The 20,027-nt window shown below is 46.0% G+C and overlaps 1 long non-coding RNA gene across 1 annotated transcript in view; it reads right to left on the bottom strand.

The window, feature by feature from the left end:
* LOC147994659 (uncharacterized) overlaps window positions 1-10,263 on the bottom strand; it is a 40,661-nt gene extending 30,398 nt beyond the window's left edge. Inside the window, exons 1-2 of the long non-coding RNA XR_015685873.1 lie at window positions 10,187-10,263; window positions 9,676-9,729 (exon numbers count right to left, since the gene is read on the bottom strand). This is a non-coding gene — a long non-coding RNA (uncharacterized LOC147994659). The remainder of the gene's footprint in view (window positions 1-9,675; window positions 9,730-10,186) is intronic.
* Window positions 10,264-20,027: the final 9,764 nt, after the last annotated feature.

Genomic DNA, 20,027 nt, shown 5'->3' with positions numbered 1-20,027 from the left:
CCAAGTCCTCTGGGAGCTGCAGGCAGGGAGATAATACAACTGAGAATGATGTCCCTTCCAGTCCAGTTCTCCCCTGAATGGGAGACAGCACAACCAGATGGCCAGGGAGTGGCTGGTTAGCATTCTCCAGAGACTGCCCTGGTGGAACACAGAACTTCTGTGATGCCAACACTAGGCACCAGCCCAGCCCTGGGAAGGAGGACCCATGCCTGGCACACGTGTAATTTCTGCCTGGCCACCTCAACTGCTGTTGTTATGTTCCATTGGGTCAACACTACGGTGACTGCTGCACAGACAGACTGCTGCTGGGTTCTGACTCTTTGCTGACATGGTCCTTTGGAGTTGCAGGTCTGCTTTAGACTGTAGCCCCACTTTCCAAGAGGAATGCAGCACTCTGTCAGTGTGAAACCTTCTTCAAGACATGTGCGCTTTGTGTTGGCTCTACCCAAGACTGGCTTGTTCTTAGACTCCACTTCTTTCTTCCTTTTCTAGGTCTTCCCTCTAGTACCTGATGCCTAAGGCGCCTGTTCTCCTTGGCTATGGATGCCAAGAGTCCCTGAGCATGCTGGGTGCACATCTCTCCATGCTGTGTGAGTCAGCCTGGTTCTTTGCTGTACTGTCACATAAGCAGTAGTAGAGCCCTTTAATGTCAGGGCACCATGCCCAGCTAATTCACAGGGTGCCTTCTCCATGGAAGGCTTCAGGTTTGGAACTAACTCAGGTATGGAAACAGGAGGGACATAATTATCCTTGGTTTGGAGTAAGTGCTCTTAGCAACTCTTGGTGTGTGTGTGTGTGTGTGTGTGTGTGTGTGTGTGTGTGTGTGTGTGTCCGTGTGTGTATGGGGGGGTGAGGGCACACATGTGCAGAGGTCAGGGGAAGGAACCATGTGCACTACCTTGCTACTTTGTTTTATTCCCTTGAGACAGAATCTCTCACTGAACCTACTACTTGTTTGGAAGCCAGCAAGTCCCAACAATCCTCCTGTCTCAGCTTCCTCAGTCGAAAGCAACTGGGGTTACAGACACATGTGTAGCTGTACCCAGAGTTTCACATTGGTGCTAGGGATTCCAGTTTTCATGCTCATCCAGCAGGGGTTCTTCCCCACTGAGCCACTTCCCAGCTTAGCTAGGGCCTTACAAAGAAGGCGTATTCCTCTAAAAAAGGCCTACCAGTGCCATTGTTGAGTGTCTCTACTGTTCAACTTCTGCTTTGTGAATTTATGCTTTGCGATACTTTCTTTCCATTTTGCTGTTTTTTTTTAATTCTTTATGTTAGTCTCCTTAGAGCAATGGTTTAGACCTTCCTCATTCTCTAATATTAGAAGTTGGGAATATTCCTCTCTGCACAGCTTCAGCTGCACCAGATGTCATTCAATGGGGTGGTAGTGTATGCATGTTTTGTGCATATATGTATGTGCACATGTGCATGGGTGTGTGGGTACTGCAGTGTTCTTGTGGAGGTCAGAGAACAATGTCTGATGTCAGTCTTCACCATCTACTTTGTTTGAGACTGGGTCTTTCTTGTTCACCTCTGTATACCTGGCTAAGGTACCCATGAGCTTCCGATGATTTTGGGATTCTCCTGTATCCACCTCCCAACAGGCCACAAGAACAGTGGGATTGCTGACAGAGGATACAATGCCCAGCTTAATATGGGTTCTGGGAAACCCAGACCTCACAGCCTCATACTTGTGAGGCAAGAGCTTTACCCACTGAACCATCTCCATAGTCCAAAGTGGGATTTTGATGCAGTGGCATTTGATGTCTGGACACACTGCCACATTTCCCAAGATGACATCATGAGGGAAGGAGGGAAAAGACACTTCTGAATCCTCATCTCCCTAAGTGGGGAGCACGCCTGCTTGCTTGCTGGTGTGACTGGGTTTTAATTCACTTGATGCTGCTGAGGTACCACATGTAGCTGCCATGAGACTGGCTTTTATTCATCAGTTGTCACTTGTAAATATCCTTTAGCCATCACAGCAGCCAGGCTGGTGAGCTGAAAAGAATTGCACTGAGTCCTGAGTTCAGATGCTCCAGGGTAGTACTAATTCCCCTCCCCACTCTAAAGCAAGGCTGCTTTTAGTTTATGCTCTTCCCTGGAGGGATTGGGACACTCTGAGCCCCCCCCCACCTCGGTGACTGTCCTTACTGAAGTTGTTGTGCTTCCACCAGTTGAGAGACTATTGCATAGGTTCTAGCAACTATCAACTATGCTTCTTACGTTATAAACCCACCAAGGGAAATACCCACCAAGGTGGGTAAAGACACTACCTTGGTGATCCCCAGGAATCTTCCTTGACCTGTTTTATTATACGGTGTGTGGTGCTGTAACACAGTGCTTTGGTAGTGTCTCTGTCCCCAGGTGTCACTGTTGAAATAGCCCTCCAACATCTGGGTCCCTTGCCCAGATGTTGGCCTATGTAAATGGATATAGTTCCCACACTGGAGGCACGATGATGCCATCCAGCCCTTTTCTTGTAGCCCCATAGGGTTAGTGATTGTGAGCAAAGAGTGACTTTTTATTGGGGTTAAGTGATGCCTTTGACAGCTGTCCATTTACATTGCTCTGGAAGCGCTATGTTCCATCAGACAAGTTCAGAGCTCTCTGGGGCTGGGTTACCTGGCTGCTACTCTACCCTTTAAATTGTCTGTGGTAACTGTCTACTTTGCCTCTAGTGTTTAGCAATCATGGCTCTTCAATTATTGTACAGTACTATAGCTGCTGTTGCTCTTGGCAATATGGTTAGCTCTTGGTGAAGGGACCTCAATTGCAGTGAAAGAAATGACATCGAGCCAAAGTAGAAGGTGTTAAAGAATGGATGTGGGTTTGCAACGGAGACTTCTGCTCTGACCCTAGTGGTAGGCTGCAGGCATCAAGGCAAGGCTTGACTTGTGCACCTTTTGCCCAACAGTCAGTGAACAGAACCCCTGAGGAGAGATCTCTACCTCAGGCAAGTAGCTCCTTCTGCTGGAGTGAATCTGGAGGCAGGAAGCTCTTGGGGTTCAGTGTTCTTACAGGCTGAGGAATGAGTAGCTTCTTGCTGAGGATTGAAGGAATCTGGGGGGAGCAGCTTAGTATCCACTTTACCTCGTCTCCTCTCTGGAGCCTCCTAGGAGGCTGGAGTTCAAGTACAGAGATGGCTAGATATACTTGTTGCCCTAGCTAGTTTATTCTTCTTAGAATGAAGTTGCCTCAGTTAAAACCAAATCTTATCACTATGGAAGTGATCTATTCTAAGTACCCCTCCTAGTAAACTCAATACAATTCTAACCACAGGACCTTTTGAGGGGAACTGAGACCACACACACCAAATCCTTTCACAGCCCCTGGACCCTGGCAGCAGCACTTTAGTGGACACTCCCCTTCTGAACATTAGTGATGCTTTCCTCTCACCACACTGTCCTATGCCTTCCTCAAAGGTATAGGCATGGGTCATAACACAGCACTTCCCCCAATGCGCCCAAGGCCATGTGTTATGTAGGTTCTCAGCACTCAAAATGAAAAGTGCAGGTGTGCCCTGAAGGTTTTCTCCTAGAAATCCTGTTGGCCTTGCTCTTCCCAGCTCTGAGCTTGCCACAAAAGCTTCCCCCCTGAAATGGCAGTGTATGAGTCTGTCCAAGGGCTGAGCTCTGCACTGGTATAGGAGCAAAGATAGACTCAGAGCTTGGAGGGCGCTACTGGGTGCCCCTGTTCCCACCTCTGGAACAGACACCTGTGTGTCTAATTCCTGTGTGACCCTGGGGAGCCAAACAGAAGTCATTGCAAGCATCAGTGAGGGGACAAGCCTGCCTGGCCAGTTGGAGTCTAAAAGGTCTATTTTCCTGATGGGGACATGCTATGGAAACAATTCCATAACCCGCAAACCACTCTGCATGTCTATCTACAAAGGTCCATATGCACTGCTGGCTTTGCCCTTTGGTGGAGTTGAGTCCCTCCCCCACACCCTTGATACCAAGTTAGCGTCTGCCTCTTTTGGGGGGGGGGCAGATTCTATAGACCAATTAATTTCCATCAGTTTTGCCACCAGGATATTAGCAAGAAGGGCTAGGAATTTTCTGGTGGATGCTGGCAACTGTTTGGATTGCCTGGGGAGTAATTAGGTCATTTAGTAAATACACTGCAGTGTGCGCGGAGGTTGTCGTGGCAGGCAGGAAGGAGCAGGGCTCCATGGTTGCTTATCTTCTGAACAAAAGCGAAGTGTTTCTCTGTCACTTAGCCTTAAATTAAGATATACCAGAGCTCACTGTCCTTATGTGCAGTAGGCAGACAGCTCTACTTGTCAGAATTAGTTGAATGTCCACATTAACTTGAAGTTAATCCACCCCCCCCAAAGGCCTGCTAGAGCCAGAGCACAAGTCCACATAATAGACCCTTTGTGTCAGGCAATATGAAGTCAATTGTTTTAAGGCAATCATATTTAGGTTACCAAAGGGAAAAAAATGACTTCCTACTGAGAGTTATTTTCTGAACAAAATTAAATATTATAAAACCATATTATTAAATTCTGTCAAAAAGGTATTAATCTTGGCATGGGAGCCACGGTTCTCTGTAATTATGGATCACTGTAAACTTGACCTCTCTGTTGTCTCGAACCCAGTGTATAAGAGAGTCTGGAAGGAGGAAGCAAGAGAAGCCGGGGAGACTGTACGAGCATGCGGGTTGGACAAGACCCTAGCCTAGGCATCAGGCTTGAGATGTCTCTGCTCAAACGCATGCTGGAAGCCCCAGTAAAGGCAAGGCATGCTTTATGTACACATGTACATGGAAAACACACAAACCACATGCACACTCAAAATCTTGCAAATGTGTACCATTTCTCTGTATCTGTCTCTCCCTGTGTTTATCTCTCTCTCTGTCTGTCTCTGTCTCACATACCCTTCACAGACACATGGCATACATATGCACTGAACACACCCACTATCCACACACTAATTCACATACTTACACCTCACCGCCATATTATTCTCTATGTACACACTATACATGTACTCCACATATACTGCAAACCAACTATTACATGTACTTACACCTCATCCCCCCACATGAACTGCTCTACACACATATCACACATGTACTACACATGTATACATACACTGCTACACACAAAACATATACATCCTCTCATATATACATGCACATCACACACCATGGCAAATACATGCAGTATACACACTCTATGTGCACATGCACTGTTAACATACAAAAATCATACATCCATGGCAAACACATCCTGCATATATACTATATACACATGTACACTGTTGTACATACAACACAGCACCAGGTAGACACATATGTTGCCACAGACCTGGCATCTGAAACCTGCTTACAGTATAGAATGGAAGCTTGGTTCTCTCCCCAGGCCACAGAAATCATGCAGGTCCCCACAGGAGAAGCTGGTGAGTCCTCTAGGATCTTCTACTTCCAGTAGCAGAGTTCACCAAAGTCAATGTCAGTAAGATTCACCACTTTTAGAAACAAATACCAGTAAATCTTTCCACTGAGGACCATGTGTATGTTACTCATGGTACAACATCATTAATCCTTAGCACAGGCCTCTGAGGTTCATGCCATCACTGTATTGCCCTTCAGAGAAGGGAACTGAGGCACAAGAAGTAAGGTCCAGCTACCATCTCAGTCCAGCATCAACAACCCGCGTTTCCAGACTCTCCTGCCTGCTCCATTCCGGAGCCCTCTCCTACACTCCTTTGCTGTTGGTCTTCCTCTTTTTCTCAGAGCTGTCTTTCTTTCACTCCAAATTTTACAGGCAACACCATCACCAAAGGTAAAGTTAAGATCCCACTTTTGCTCCAAGCCCAGACATTCACACCCCAATCCTCCCCCTAACTTTGCTGACCTGTTGGGGAAGAACATGAAGAACACTGTGTCACAAGGACAGTGGGAAGGTTTACAGTGCAGTTACAAATGTGATCCTTAAAAGTCCTGCCTTCTAGGGTTTGCAGCTATCCTGCACAAACTCAGAGGCTCTGACAAGTCTGTGATGGATAGGTGCTCAGCTCTGGGCAGAGCATCATTTTGCTTCTCACATTGTTCATGGTCACTGGATCCTCTGACTTATGGCCTGTACTATGCACCAGTGACTATAGATTGGCTCTCTGTGTCATGAGATTTTTAGCAATGCTGTTCATGCATCTACCCTGACTACTAAACAAGCTAGCTCCTCTAGCAATTTCATACTCCCCGGATGTTGTCCCATGTAATCACCTTTTAGAACATGCTGACCTTGGTGGAATTCAGAATGTGGAGCATCCACCTGCAGTTGTGGGATATAGTTTAGGAATAGGACACATATACTAACACAAGGTTGCAAACCTTAAGTGCTTTGCCAGCTGCATGAGTTAAATAGACCTTGAATTGGACCCAAGTCTACTGTGTCCTTCAGGAGTGATCTGTGGCAACTGTGCTTCTGGAATTTTAACTTCCCAATCTCCAAGCACAGGGAGGAGAGTGTGGTGATATCTGTGCATCTAGGAGTCCCTTACACTTTGGGAGCAGATGATACATGCTCCTAGGAAGCTCTCTTGTCAGGAGGCTCTGAGGTTCAGCCCAAGGTCAATGCAGTGGCTGTGGCCTCCACAGGGAGGTCTTGCACCTTCCCACCCAGCATATCCATTGACAAACCCTTAGTGAACCTGAGAGAAACTCTACCTATCCCCCAGTCATGCCTGCAAGTTCTTGCTCCCAGATTCAAAGGAAGGCCCCTTCTTTAAAGACCCCACATATCCAATACCTGGAACAGTATTCATCTAACGGGTAACTTCTCCAATTATGCCAGTTGGTCAAATGCGGCTGTTGGGGAGGGCAGCAACAAAGGAACCCTAGGAGTCTTCTGGAACACACCCTGCATCATTTAGAAAGGGAGGGAGGTTTTTGTTGTTACTGTTTTTGTTTTGTTTTATTCTGTCACTAGCTAGCACTTAAGCTTGTGCTTAGTTCCTGTTATTGACAGCATACTTATGGTGATCAGCTCTTAGCTTCCCTGGGGTGCTTTTCTGAGTTCCCTGTGCTTAACAGAATCTACATATACATAGTGTGATCTGTAAGGGCAAAGCTTGGTTTATCTTACCGTAACCTGTCAGTCAAGCTTCCATGGCTGCAGGGCCATCTATTCTGCTGGGGTAGCAATGCCTGGCTCTGTCTAAGTCTGACCCTTGCAGGGAAGCTTCTACTCTAGGCTTGTTCCAAAAGATCAGGTCTTTGATCTAGTAGAAGTAGGGTCAGGATTCTACTGATCATGTCCTCCTGGGGACACATGTGAAGGTATTGCATTTACTCGACCAGCAGCATACTGGCCACCTGTCCCCTGAATGTTGAGGACATTGGAGGAGAGGTGTTGTCAGTTGAGAGAGTTCAGTGGTAGAGAGAAGCCATATAAATAATTTGGGAAAATAAGTGTAGACAAGAAGAGGAAAAAAAATAGGAGGGTGGTTCTGAAAGAGGGAAGGAGAAAAAAGGAAAGGGGGAAGAGTGACAGCACTCCAGAACCCACAATGAGGTAGGACAAGTACTCCATACCCAACCCCTACAACTGCCACATGAGTCACCGCAGTCCTCAGCTGCTGGAGTGCTGTCTGAAAGTTGCTCTCATTCAGGGAAGGAAAATCCCTGCCTCATTCAATGCCAGACTTACTCCAGAAGGTGGTTGCTCACACCTGCTTACTTTGGGTCTTTTTTAGAACCCAGTCCCAGTCATGGTGAGGAAGACATTCAGCTCCAGCTCTTTGGGACCCAGAAGGGCATCACCTTCTTTACCTGTTTTCCAACACTCCCATTCTGTAGCTCACTCCCAAGCCCTGGGACAGTCTCCTGGTGTGCCACCTGTGGGCAGTGTTTTTGAGGCTGATTTCCAGTAGGTGGTCCCAAGAGCCCAAGTACAAAGGAAATTCCTGAGTCATCTGGGCTTTCTGAATCACATCCTTGGAAGGTGTCTGGAGCATTGCCCTTGACCTGAACTTCAGAATCTCACAACCCCAAGCCCGGAACCCTGTTAGCTGCAGAAGAAGCCAACTTCAGAAGGCACTTCAAAGGCCCCAGCTTCTAAGAATGCTACCTGCTGAGGATGCCAGGTCCTTTTTCAGAAGTTGAACCCAGGCACCTCAGCCCTGTGCACAGTTGTTGCATGACAGAGGTCCCTAGGGACCTGATTCCCTGACTTGTTAGAGGCAAATTCATCTGAACAAGGTTGTGGTGTACAGGTGTGACTTTCCTCCCTGGGCTGCTGTGCTCTTGGTGGGCAGGCACTGCTGTCCTTGTCCTCTCTTGGAGATGCAGAGAACTGATGTCATTTTGGGGGATGTTTTCATCTGTCTTGGTACTTTGCAGCTAGCACAGTGAAGCCTGTGACAACTGTCAGCTGACTTATAAAACAGTGATGTTGTACAGCTGGCAAGCTGTCTGAGCACAAGCATGTGATTTTTCCCTAAGTCTCCTTGCATGAACCTAGTTGGGGTAACATGGGCTGTCAGGATGATGGCCTCTTACCCTGTCCTCTCACACAGCTCTTTTTACAAAACTCTAGACTTGCCCTAGACAATTCTCTGTGAACTGCTGATTCCTCCTCCTCCCTTTCGTTATAGCAGAAAGGATCATGGGAAGCTTGGCGCAGTCAGTCTCCCTTTTGCTGATGTCATCCACTTGGGCTTGCTTGTAGAGATTCAAGTCCCCCTTGATATTATGGTTCTTGACCTTTGTACATCAGTGTTACCCCAGCTGGGTGTTTCATGTGCAGGTCATCTCAGTATCAAATGGGCAGAATTCATCCTCAGAGCCCCTTTCAGCCTTGGGTGAAACTCCCCAGTTAGTCTGCTTAAAACAAACAAACAAAAACTACTGTTTTGATGTAACAGCCAGACTTGGGGTATATAAATGATCTCCTGAGTTAGGCTCCTGTGAAGAGAGAGTCAAAGATTCCTTGAAGGCTGGTCAGGCTTGGAGATAGGTACAGGACAGTGGTGTGTTGCTGCTGGGTCTGGGGGCAATGCCCTCTGCTGTGGAGTTGCCAAGTCACCAGAAAAGCTTTTGGAGTCCTTAATGCTCCATTCTGGGGCTGGCAATTTGTTCTGTGGTGACATTTATTTGTTCAGGCATATTTTGATATGTGGTGAAGAGAAGAGTTATAAATAGAAAATGGTGGTTTTTCTTTTAACCAACCCAAAACGGTTAAGAGAAGAATTTCCTCAAACCTTCCAGAAAAATCAAAACCAAGACAGCAAATCTCTGGGGACAAAGACGATTCAGGGAAGCTTTTGTTTGTGGAAAGCAGATCCAGAACAGTGTGTGGAATGGATAATAAAGGACAAAAGGCTCAAAGTCAATCTACCACAAGAAGAGTCCTGCAGGCGTCAGGATCCAGTCACCATACTAGAACAAAATAATGTTCCTACTCCAAACATCCAGATCACTTAGGAAGATGGCTTTAATTAACTGTATGTGGCCAACGGATGTCAAAGAGCCCAAAAATCCACAGAGACTGAATGGCGGCACTGTGTGGCTTTGTCCTTGAGAACTGCAGATCCTGAAACACAGAGCTAAATCCTCCCTGTGGGGTTGCCTCTAGAAGGTGTTTTTTACAAACAAGGGCATATTAATTCGCAGTGGGCATGCAGAGCCTCCAGAAGTGGAAGATGAAAGGCTATATCTTCTCCTTACCTTTCATCCCAGAGTTAACACCTTGAGGAAGCTGCCTTAAAGAGCCGCTGATATCTGAGAAAGAAAGCAGAGGCCTGTTATTATATGACTTGTTTTTACACGGACCTTGCCTGGATCAAATCAAGCCCTTCTGAACAAAACATGCCCCACCACTGGAGCCAGGAATGGTGAGTCTCAGACAGTGGCTTCCTACAGCACACCTCAAAGCTAGTAGTGGCCTGTGTGGCAGTAACCATGTAGAGCCTGCCTCTGAATACCTGCCTATGAGCTCTTATGAAGCAGTTGAGTCACAGAATCACTCACAGGATTCACATGACCTTGATATGGGGCAGGCCACAAATACTTTATACTCTAAATCTTCTCAGAGGCCCAGCCTCACTCAACCCATCCCAAGAGGACCAGAGGTGTATAGACAGCTCCCAAGGAAGGGATGCCTGCTCTCTGAACACAACCTGAGCTTTCAGGGAGGACAGTATAGCCAGTTTATATCACTAGTCTAGTCTGTTCTGACCTGTTTACACACAGATCCAATTTCTCCAGCTCAAATCTTGGCAAAACCAGTGTAGATTCCAATGAGGATATTTGGGGCTTTGTGAAAAGAAAGAGCATAAAGAAGAGAATCATCATCATCATCATCATCATCATCATCATCATCATCATCATCATCATGTTGGACAGAGGCCAATAGGGTACAGTTACTTTCATGCACGGAAAGGAGATAGCCTATCTATGGGCAGGTCTGCCCAGATAGTCTATCACCTAGCACAGGTGGCATGTTCTTCCATGGTCTCTGTCCTGGAAGAGCTAAAGGTTCTTTACTGCCTTTGTACCAGGTAGGGTCTCACATAAATTTACTTTAGTCTATTCCATCCTGAACTTCTGAAAAGCCTCCTTGTCCCCTGGAGACAGAAGGCCAGATTTTTATCAGACTGTCAACTTTAAAATAAATCACATTGGTTTATGAATCGTTGCAGCAAAGGTCCCAAGAGCAGGTTTATGTGTGGCTCCTGGGGATGTCTGAGGAATAGCAGCATGGTGGTCAAGCCATCAAATCACTACCATGAATTAGCACAAGGAAGAACCCTGAAGCTGTGAGGTGGTCATCGTCCTCTGCTCAGAACCACAAATCAAACAGGAGGCAGAGATGGAAATCCAGGTCAGACTTTGACAGTAAACATCCCCCCTCTCTTGATTTTGTTTTTCAAAAGATATCACAGCTGGGCTTGCTGACTATTGATATTTTCTCACAGAAGGAGAGAGGAAGGGTCATTGCTCACTTGAGGTTCCAGCAACTCTTCCAGACATCCCTATGCAACTCTACCCTAACTGCTCACGGTCTCTGTGGGTTTGGAGAAGAGTGGTGCTGCAGTCATAGGAGGCCAGCATCCATGGCTACTTGTCCTCAGTTCAAATCAAACAGGAGGCTGTACACTTTTGCCTGATAGCCTATGACTTCAGGCTATCCCACTTTCTCTGACCCTGTTCATGCAAAGGCTCTGCTGCATCACCTGGATCCTGTGTCCTCTATCAGGACCTGCTAGGGGCAAGCCATCTCTCCAGGAGCAGTGCTCGGTCCACCTCTTCATGCCTCCTGATAAAGGGTATTTCCTTAATGAATGGTTTTCACTTGCCTGTCTCACTGTTCCCATGTACTTGTGCTGGTGTGAAGGAAAATGACCATGTCTATTTACCTCGTGGTCTGAATCTGTCCCATTGTCTGACTCTCTATTCAAAATCCTAGGCCTTTAATAGTCTGGTGGGTTGACAATCTGTATATCGTGGTAATTTTATCAAATCACTGTTTATGGGGATTATGGCTGTCTGTAATTGTGTCTTTATTTTCCCCTGTGAAACTCTCAGGGCTCTGGCTCTTTCGCTAACATCTCAGGAAGGGATACACACAGCATCGTTTACCCTCCACACATGAAAGGAAAACATCCCTGCTAGTCTTCCCACCGCCTGTGAGATGCCCCTCAGTGTCTCCCTATTTGATCCCTGGGATTAAAAACTCTCCTTGGTTTTCTGAGACCTGTGGAGCTGCCTGTGGGAAGCTACATAACTGAAGTGTGGTTTTGGAGGTCAGGCTAGGACAGTATCCTTTCAGACCCTGAGCCTAAACACACAGGTAAGACAATGCTGAGCAAAGAGGGATATCAGGTGACCAGGGTCTCAGACAGGGTGTTTTAAGTACAAGTTTGCCTACAGAGGTACTAAGCCAGAATCAAACCCCAGCATTTCCTACAGGAAGTATCTTCAACAGAGTCCTACCTTGCTTGTGGTCATTTGCTTGATTTCTCCTCTCTGGGTTGGAGAGTGATTTAAGGAAGTAGGGGCCCTCTCTCAAGTCCTGGATCCACAGAGACTGGTTGGACAAGTTCCCATGGCACACTGGGCAAGTTTCCAGAGGCCAATAGGATTCAGTTACTTTCATGCTTGGAGAAGGAACAGCTTAACTAAGGCCATTTGGTCTGCCTGGATGGTTTCACACCCAGACTGGACATCCTGAGTACCTTCTTGGTCTCTGACCTACAGATTCAAAAAGTTCCCAGGATCTCACAGATGAATTTATTCTAACACTTATTCTATCCTGCAAGCTTCTAGATTCAAACCTAGAAGCTTGTATCTCACCAGGAAGCTCAAGTCTGGGGTCTATAGAAATAAACAAACATGGTTGTTTTCCAGACACCTCATTTATAGAAACAGTGGAGATGCAGGAAGTTTATAAAATGGAAAATACCTAAGTCAGAGCTTCCTAAGACTATGTTAGGTTAGGTCACCAACCTAGAGCCTCAACCTAGGAATCCAAAGTCCAACCTCCACCCAAGCACCAGGATACCGATGACTACCGATGTACCTGTACCACCCCCACATCTAGCATTAAACAAAGAGCACAGCTCCTTTCCAATGGCTGAGCCCATAAACACACCTTGGCATTTGCAAGGCTGAAAGGCAAGGCCCGTGCTGCATAAGTGCCAATGTGCCTAATATGTCTTGACCCGGGAAGTCCTTTTCAGCAGAGCAGCCCAGCTTTTCTGCAAGTTGCCTCAATCCATGTGGAATTCAACCCTGAGTGGGTCTCCCAGTAGAATGAGCCATGTATGTTAACTGCCTGGTCTGTCAGTTCACATTACCCTCTCTGCTGCCAGGACCCCCCCTTGCATTTCCAAGCAGTACCCACATAACAGCATCACTCTCTGGTCCTCTGCAGGTCCCTGGTGAGCCTCTTTGGTGTGCAATGGAAGTCCCTGTTTCCCAATCCTTCTAGAACATATTTCAAATTTTCCCCAAGCTCCTGAATACTACACAGATAAAAACTAATAGAGAGCCATGTAGATCCTCAGAGGATAAAGAGGTCAGCAGAAAGTGATTTCCTGAGGTGTCAATGAAGGGCTCAGGTGAACAGAAATCCAAACAATCTCCAGGCCAGCCCAGTCTTCTAGGTCACCGAGCAGGTATAATGCTGCTAGAGATCATCACATGAAGCCTGAGGCTCAGGGTGATAGACACTATATTCTCCCTCCTTTATGGATACTAGACCGTGTATAAACACCTAAACTTGGTTATATATAGATGTCACAAAAGGAGAAACAAAACTGACAGGGGAGCAAAGAGAAAATGGAGGGAGTGGGGGGAAGGGGAGATGTGAGGGATGGTATTGTAAAGCCCATGACACACTTGCATGACATGAGAATCTCTTCTAAAACATTTTTAGGGACATGAATATATGTCAGTATTTGTTAAATAAAGAAGGCAGACATGTGTGGCCATTGGCTCTGGTTCCATATAAACTTTGGAAATAGAGGGTTACTGACACAATCATCTATGGTGTTGGCCCACACAATCCCATAAGCCAGAGAGAAGAGGCAGCATTGGATGTCTGATGGACCCACTCACTCCAGGCAATTAGTTTGCCCCAGCAAACCTTTTCCGCTAACACGAGTCCTAAGTGCTCATTTTCAACATCTCTCGTAGATTTTTTTTGTCTGTCTATTTCCCAAATGCAAGGGAATGGTCTGAGTTAAGGCAGAGGCTAGCACAGAGACAGCCATCCTCTCAGAACTGGAGGCCTATGGCCTCCAGGGTGACTACCATGTGGTCTTCCAGTTGTGTTTATGTGGACAGAAGCTCACAGCACTAAAGGGGAGGGGCCCCTCGCCTGGTACACCTTCAAACTCACACTTATGTAGGTCTAGGGTTAGTGTCTTGCAAGTGGAGTGCTGTTGCAGTCAGAAAGAGGAAGGCCTAGCCAGATCAGACAAAGGTGCAATAAGTGGCCACCCTATGGTCTGATTTCATTCTAACTTCTAAATTCACTTCCTGGAGGTCAGTAGTGTTTGTAAATTGTCTTGCTTTGCTCTAGTTTTCCTGTGCTTAGGGAAGCTGGGGGAGAAGACCCTGTGGGTGGGACTAGCTATATTGACCACTATTTTGAAGTAGCAACATTGGTATCAAAATCCGTCCTATGTGAAAGTGGCCCTGAAAGGGAAGAGATTTCCCAGAGCCAGCTGGTCACTTTGGTGGAAGATCACTGGTCTCTAGAGCAGTCTTTAGGGCTTCATGGAGCCAAGGGGCAGTATGATTATTTCCTGGCATTAGTGGTGTATCTCTGAGGAACTGCTGACATGGAGGAAACCTGTATCCTGCAAGTACCCATCATGACATGCACATAGCTGTCCCCACCTTGATTCTCTGCATTGTCATCAGGATGGAGGAGACCCTGACTCCAAAGACAGCCAACTTAGAGGCTTTGATCAAAGAGTCACCTGGGAACTTAAAGGAAATGTACCCTACTTACTGTCCACAGCACTTTGGACATGAACATTTATGTCCCAGAAATGCAGAGTTCTCCAGTCAGTGACTGAGGACTCTCCTTTAGGAGTAACTTCATGAGGGGCATGGAGATCAGATCTACATTTTAAAGGCTGGGAAACAATGGGGTCACCACATCCAGGGACATCTCCTTAGCAGGCTATTCTGCCCTAGAACCTCTCCTCTAGACTATTTCTAGTAACCTGAGCCACCGTGGTAAAAGATGAAGTTGTAGCTGTAGGGTTAAACTTTCCGGGAATATGTACCTTTTCCTCTTATCCCTACAACAGCAAGCCTCCAGTTGGTAGGGTTAGGGTTAAATTTTCTGGGAATATGTACCTTTTCCTCTTATTCCTACAACAGCAAGCCTCCAGTTTCTGAAGGCTTCAGAGTCCCAGACAGGACTTTTGTCTCAAGCAGTATGATGCATACATAGTGAATTTGGCTCTGACACTGGACCATGGATATGACCAGAGGTGACAGGAGTGATGAGTCCACTGATGAGAAAAGATAAATGATAATTGTGTTTAGAAATAGAAGTGGGGTATAGAGTAGAATACGGGGTTCCCTGAAAGTTTCCATTATCCTACTATGTTCAAGGAATGGAGAAACACCATTGACCTACAAAGATGGAAATACCACAGGAACCAATGCTGGGTCACCACCAAGGCAGACATGCAGAAATGGTCAAGCAGAGCCAAGGGTGGAGGATGCATGTGCCAGGCAACCCCACTGTAGCTGTGGGACTGGCTGGGGCCTTATAGCCTTTGTTCACACAGTGAGAATGGTGGTTTCTCTTTCTGCTTTCTATTAAAAACATATTGTGTGCCAGTGCTGGCAAAAACTGCCATGGACCTCAGAGGTCACCACAGATTGCAGCAGGATTGTGCTGGAGTTTGGCGGGATGCCATTAACCAGAGAGACCAGACCCAGATCTGAGACCCCACCCATCAGCTGTGGTAAGGCAGTTGTAATGTGAATTGGGACATTTTCCCCAGGAGTCAGAATATGAGACCATTTTTCTCATCAGAGGCAAAGCTGTGCTGCTCTGGGACAGCATCACAAAGCATGTGCTGTGTGTTTGGGGCCAACCATGGACTTATGTGTGGCTGCACGTAGGTCTCCCAGGCACATCTGTTTCTTGCACAGAGACAGAGCAGTGTGACTCTCTCCTGTGAACTTGTAAGTTAATTGCTCAGGAACAGAACACAACTCTGGCCAACAGTGCCATTGAGATAAGCATTCCACAAGTGGCTGCTGAAGTGGCCTGATTTTGTCTCTCTTATAGACTGAATATTTTCTCTACTTTTTAACCAATTAAAATCTGCTTCTGTAGCTCTCAGAATCCAAGCCTAACACCCAGGGCACCATCATCTGTGGAGAGATGCGAAAGCAATCATATTCATCAAAGGAACTGATCTTTAATTCTGTAATTAAAGCTTTACAGACAGACAGCTGACAAGTGACCTTAATTCCTGGTTGTCCCAGGAAACCCCAGTATGTCATAATGATTAGCAATGCACCTGTGGGAAACATTTTAACCCTAATACATTCTTAGGCCCTTCATTGCCTTCTGGTGAGGTCCTTTGGGGGTTAACCTCTAAAGAAGCCTTAGCAAAGTCAATGGGACTTTCCAGGACCCCAGGAATACAAACCGGAGTTTCTACACCTTCAACTTCACCTCTAGGCCAACCTAGACCATATATTGAAAGATCCTCCTTTCTCTGCTTTGGCCTGTGCCCAAAGAAAGCTGCCCTTGGGAGATACTTCATCTGTGGAGAAAGGCCCAAATCAAAGGAGAAAATTGAATTCTCTGTTGCAGATCACTGCCTCCATGTTCTTGGAGTCAACCCTCTTGCTTTCTGTGGAAGAGAATTCCACAGGAAAGAAGCCACATAAAAAGGCAGGTCCCAGCTCATCTTCTGAGTCCTTGCTCTAGACTTCCAGATTCTGTTGCCCATGTGGGTTTTTTTTCTGACTTCGTGTGCAGATATCATGTCTGGTTTAGGATGACTGGAGATCCAGATTTGAGGTTCTGATCGATGCTCCCCTTCCCCTCCTTTGAATCAAGTCATTGCTCCTGCCAGCTGGGGACAATAAGTAGACATTTGGGACTCTGACACACAATATTTGTTGTCAGACTCTTCCAGTTTTTCCTTTGTTATTCTTTTGAGACAAGGTCTTGGATAGCGCAGTTGGACCTCTCTCAGTCTTGCTCTGTAGCCAAATATGAGCTTGAAATTCTGATCCTCTTGCCTCTGCCTCCAAGAGTGATGAATTTACAGGTATGTAACAACTGTAACAACACCCAGTTTAAGTTGTGTAGAGAGTTGAACCAGGACTTAATGATAGTTAACCAAGGACACTACCAATTGAGCCACACTCCCAAGTTCCCAGAGGACTCTCATGGTATTGATGCATGTGTTTATATAATTGATCCTTGACCTTGACCAGGTGATGCCCAGACTCTCCAAACCCCAGCAGATCCCTCTGTTCTATAACTACTGGTAAGATTGTTTCCTCCCATCTCTCCCTAGGACCTGATGTTATGTTTTGCAGAGTAGCTTTTCCTATAGAGTAGCTTTGGGAGGAAAGTTCAAGACCCCACAAACTCTGTTGTACAGTGGAAGACAGATGAAAGGCTTATAGACTGGGACGGATACATTGAAATTTCATCTCCTTCTGAGTGTCTTCAAAAACCTACTCCTATTGCAAGCCAGTTGATAAATGCAATGGAAGATAGCTGGAGAAAAGTATAATTCACCATAACAAAGCTTTGGCTTAGAGGAGGATGGAATGGAGGGTGGAGAGTACTAATGTCTGGTACACAGTGGATGCTGGGTGCTGGGTGAATGGTAGGTGCTGGGTGCTGGGTGCACAGTGGGTACTGGGTGAATAGTGATGAATCTGCAAGTGTGTGTAAGAACAAAATGAGACATGAAAGATGGAAAGTAGTATGTGGCCCCGAGCATCAGAGATTCGGGGGTAATCTGTGTTCTTGAGGTTCTGCTCACTTAAGGCCATGGTGCGCACTGGCCTGACTGGGCTGTGGTGTTTTCTGGAGGACGCACAATAGAGAAGTGGAAGACCAGGGGAAGTCAGTCTAGAGCTCAGCCTTGGTGACAAGGCTCCCATCTGATTGAGATGGGTATTGATTTCTCCTTCCTCTTCTCGGCCTGTAATGTCCTAAATCACTTCCTTTGCGCAATTGCCCAAACACAGAGCCTGGCTTTCACAGTGAGGGACCTGAAGGTTAGGGCTCCAAGGGGTGGGGCCACCCTTTACATTAGGAGTGGCAGAGGATTCAGCCAAGATGAGCAGATGGTGCAGAGACAGAACCCCCATCCTGGACAGCTTTTTCCATAATGGAATCCACATTAAAAATGATATTATCTTCACTTTTAAAGGCCCTAATGGATGATATTTATGTCCATGAAATATGTTCCTGACTAAGGCACACACAGTTTGAGAGGAACGAGTCATCAACCATGCAGCACTTCTGAGATGAGAACACAGGTATGGGTGTATTTCCTTTCCAATCCGCCAAACAGTAAAATATGTTTTAATACTGGACAAACAGTAGAGTTTGTCTGTTCTCCCCACAGAGCATGGTGAGTCGCTGGCTTTAATGGGACCTGACAGCCGTGTGATAGTTCCTGCCATTCTCGTTGTGAGCAAAGTGCTCTAAAAACACATCCATAATTTATTTATGGGACCTGTCAGTTAACTCGTGAATAACCAGGATGCTTCCAAGGACATTAAGATTCAGTTTTTCCCTTTCTTTGGGAAATACTGCTGACAGCATCCCACAAAAGTGGTGGTTTCCTGGACTCTTTGTGCTGAGGAAGGGTGACGATGGAGGTCAATTGCCTCTCTTTCAAGCGTTCTGTTAAGTCTGGTATTTTTCTGATTCTCAGAAGCATTGGTCTTGTCACCAATGACAGTGTTTGTGAGGTAGCAGCATTTTGAATGGAATGATGAGTTAATAACAGTAGGAAACCTCAAATATCTAAAAGGTAGCAAAACTCACAGCCTCAGACCCTGTATCTTTGACTCAGTTGAATTCCTGGTGATTCCAGCTGCACCATGCATGGGGCATAAACTTTTCTGAGAGTTGTGTTGTGCCCACTGTGATCAAGAAATGAGAACAGACTCACAGATGGTTCCATTGCAAGTGTCATCCTATGCTTTATCTTAGCCAAGCTCTACCTGTGCTCACCAGACAGAGGACAAGAAGCCACATGTTCTCTCATGATCACGTCAACAGCTGAGAAAGGCCAGCAAAGACGGAAGAAAGTTTTCCTCCTTTCTCCCCTCAGGGCCTCCATATGGACCAGTGGAGCATCCTCTGCCTGAGGGACTTGACTGGGTGACCGGCCAAGGCTCCAGGTTCTCTGGTATAAGTTTGGCATGCCTATGCAATTTCCACAGTGAGGCAGAGCTTCAAGCTTGCTTATACTTCAGACCTGTTGCTTTAGACATGCGCTATGCACACATAATGGTGACATTGAATGGAGAAGCACCTACACAGCTCCTTATACTCCATGTGCCTCTATCCCAGTGACAGCTAAGACAGCAGTGCAGTAGACAATCTTTTCTCATCGTGGTTTTGCTTTCTGTCCACAAGCAGTAAGATGGCTTCTGTGGTCCCCCTGCTGATGCATCCTCAGAGTCAGTAACAACCTAAAGTCAGGCCACAGTGTCCAGTCACTGACCTCAGTTCATCTAATCACATTGACATTTTATCCCCCACTGTTCAGTTTAGGGAGTTATTTGGGGAGAGGAATACCATGTTTGTTACAGTGTTCTGTAATGGGTAGTCACTGTTTCCTACCCCTCAATGTGTTTAAGTTATTGATATCTTTATTATTTCTATATGTAATAGTTTGGCTCTATTTGCTGGTTCAGTATGTGCTGGAGTTCTTGGGATATACCTACTATGAATATATGGATAGCTATAATGGTGGACATAACATACAAAGGTAGCCGGACTAAACATACAACACACACATGCTTTGTTTGCTTATCACACACACACACATTGCTAACCTTTGCCAGAAAAATATCCTAAAGTTGGGCTGGAAGTGACATCTAACTAAATAATTGAAAATAAGGCAAATATTAATATTTTATTACATTTCTTACTTATATTTGGAATTCAGCACAAATCTATATCATACCCTAAGCTTTCCTAGGTCCAATCTGAACTTATATACCAGCTCTAAGTATACTTAAATTATATGGTTAAAAGTTACCCATGACTTAGAGGCCTGCACTCATTGTCTCTCTATTCTTTTCTGTTTATAGAAACGATGTTACCAGCACTCTGAATCTCCCACCGCCATGTTTTCCACAGTCATGGTCTGTAACTTCAAACTGTGTGCAAAAGTAAACCTTTCCCCTCCAAGTTGCTTTCCGTGAGTTTATATTAATTTTTAATCATAACAACAGGAAACAAAATTAGGACAGAAATTGGCACCAGAAGTAGGTTTGTTGCTGTGGTAGCCCTGGCCACCGAGCTCTTTGGCCTTGGACTTATTTTG

Source organism: Rattus norvegicus, chromosome 4, assembly GCF_021556685.1.
Source record: "Rattus norvegicus strain SHRSP/BbbUtx chromosome 4, alternate assembly SHRSP_T2T, whole genome shotgun sequence".
Lineage (NCBI taxonomy): Eukaryota > Metazoa > Chordata > Mammalia > Rodentia > Muridae > Rattus > Rattus norvegicus.
Note: the sequence above shows the minus strand (reverse complement) of the source record. Positions and strands in the feature narration are given on the sequence as shown.